Genomic DNA, 2,488 nt, shown 5'->3' on the forward strand with positions numbered 1-2,488 from the left:
AATTATTTAGTATTCAGTATGGAAATTCTCGAGGAACAAAAATAAATATTGTTGAACGAAAAAACAAGATTTTCTCGATTTATTAAAAAAAATGAACCACAAAATGTCAAGTAACTTTATACTTTTTTTTTTATTAAGTTACAATATTTTTTTCTATCTAAACCGGCATCTGCGTTCTGTCAAAGTTCAAACATGAATCAACTTTCGCGCGCAAAAAAATTTCTGGAAAAAAACATGATATTTACATTTTTTCCCCATCCAAGAATCGTTAATCTTTTTCCCATCATTTTGATTCACGGAAGTTGATTCAATCACGTTAATTCAATTAAGTTTGAAACTCGAAAAGAGAGGTTAGGTTTTATTTATTTTATATCTTTTTTTTATGTTTGCCATATAATATCTAAAAGGAAAAAAATATAAATCATATGTCACTTGAGATTTTTTAAATTTCCATCTTTACTTCTCTATTTGTTTTTTTTTTTTTAATTTTCTTTTTTTATTTAGAAAATAAACATGTGCTCATTTATAGGTTAGAATTGTGTAAAAAATGTTTTAATGAGTATTTAAAATTTGTTGAAATGAATTTTTTGCGTTTTTGGATTGTTTTTTAAAGGGGCACTACAAGATTTTGTTATATATATGGCCTTTACCATCTAAGATGACTATTACTGGCCTTATTCGCAACTGCTCCAGTGGCGCAATTGGTTAGCGCACGGTACTTATAAGACAGTGATACGTGAGCAATGCCGGGGTTGTGAGTTCGAGCCTCACCTGGAGCATTTTTTTTACACCATAAATTTCAAGCAGCATTATTCAATCAGTTGTGTTTATGAACGTTTTCAGAAATTTGATTTAATAAGGTTTTGCTTTTTTTTTAATTTTTAATTTTTTGTGTTACAGAAATCAGTCGGTACACAAAGAAATATTCTAAATTATTGAAGCGAATATAAAATATTGTTTTCTAAATTATATTATTGAATTTTTGGATTAAAGGTTTTTATAATTTAAAAGTGACGACTGAAAAATCCCGAAAAACACAATTTATATATTATAAATAATCAAATATAATTCAATATAAATATAATAAAAATTTAAAAGAGCTGTAAAATTCCCAAAATATACAAATCTTGAGTTAGAAAGTTCTCGAAAAACAAAAGTCGCGAATAATTGATAATATTAGCGAATTTTAAAGGTCCCGAATAATAAAATTTTCGACAGAAAATTGCCAAGTTATAGTATATCTAATACTGCAAAATTCTCAAAACTAAAAATTGACCGAGTGTAAACAATTGAAAATATTTTTTTTAATGAATCATGTTTATAAATTAAAAATACGAAATTTTTTTTTGGATGTTCAATGTATTTTCTAACGATTGATTAAAAAAAGTATGTTTTATTACATCATATTTATTATTTAAAAATACAATGTTGAAATATTTTCATACAAAAAATGTTCGATGTTCAATCCATTTTTGAAAAATTAGTGTTTAAATTTGAAACAACAGTAATTGAAAACATATTTTCTTTTATGCAAGAGAAAAATACCAGAACGAGATTTTTAAACAAGAGCAATATTTTAAAAAACTACTATGCACATTTTTAAAACAAAAGTTGAATTGAAAAATATATTTCTTTGAATTAATGTTATTTTAAATTTGAACAGTAATTTTAAAAAATGCAGTGAATGTTACGAAAAATTTCATTACTTTGCTTGAAAATTTTACTATTTTGTAGAAAACTCGTTTTTCTGTTGCTAAAAATTAATTTCTTTACTGAAAAAGTATTTTATTTATCGTTTGTTCAAAAAGTATTTTTTGTGCTTAAAAATTTAAGTAATTTGTTTAAAATTTAATGTAGGTTGAAACTTTGTTTCTTTTGGTTGAAAGTTAATCTCCTTGTTTGAAAATTCAATTATTTGCTAAAAATTCCAACTATTTTGTTAAAAATTCATATTTTAGGGTTGAAAATTCTACTGTTTTGTAAAAAATTTGCATTTCGGCTTGAAAAATACACAATTTGAATAAATTTTTTTTTTATTTTGTCTGAAAAATCTTTAGTTGTTGAACATTTGTCTCTATATTTCGAAAATTCATAATTTTCGATGAAAATTCAACTTTTTGCGTGAAAAATTGCCTCTTTCTTGTAAAGAATTTAATTATTTTCTTAAAAATTAAACTCTAGTTGAAAACTAAACTAATTTGCTAAAAAATGTCTTTTTTTCTTTAAAATTAATATTTTTTATTTGATAATTTATTTCTGTATTACAAAATTAACAATTTTATTGAAAATTCGTTTTTTTGTTTCTTTTGAAAATAATATTTTTAAGTGAAAACTTTAATGTATACTTAAATTAAACTTTTCCGTTTTTTGTTAAAAATTAATCATTTTACTTAAAAATGTATTTCTATTGTTGAAAATTTAATAATTTTATGGAAAATCAGTTGTTTTAGTAATTTACGTTTTTCAGTTGAAGCTTCAACTATTTGGT

General features: G+C 23.1%; 1 non-coding gene across 1 annotated transcript; it reads left to right on the forward strand.

The window, feature by feature from the left end:
* The first annotated feature begins 686 nt into the window (after window positions 1–686).
* On the forward strand, window positions 687–779 carry Trnai-uau. The gene is given in 2 exon segments: window positions 687–724; window positions 744–779. It is a non-coding gene; the product is annotated as a tRNA-Ile (tRNA).
* The last annotated feature ends 1,709 nt before the right edge of the window (window positions 780–2,488 follow it).

Source organism: Belonocnema kinseyi, chromosome 4, assembly GCF_010883055.1.
Source record: "Belonocnema kinseyi isolate 2016_QV_RU_SX_M_011 chromosome 4, B_treatae_v1, whole genome shotgun sequence".
Taxonomy (NCBI): Eukaryota; Metazoa; Arthropoda; class Insecta; order Hymenoptera; family Cynipidae; genus Belonocnema; species Belonocnema kinseyi.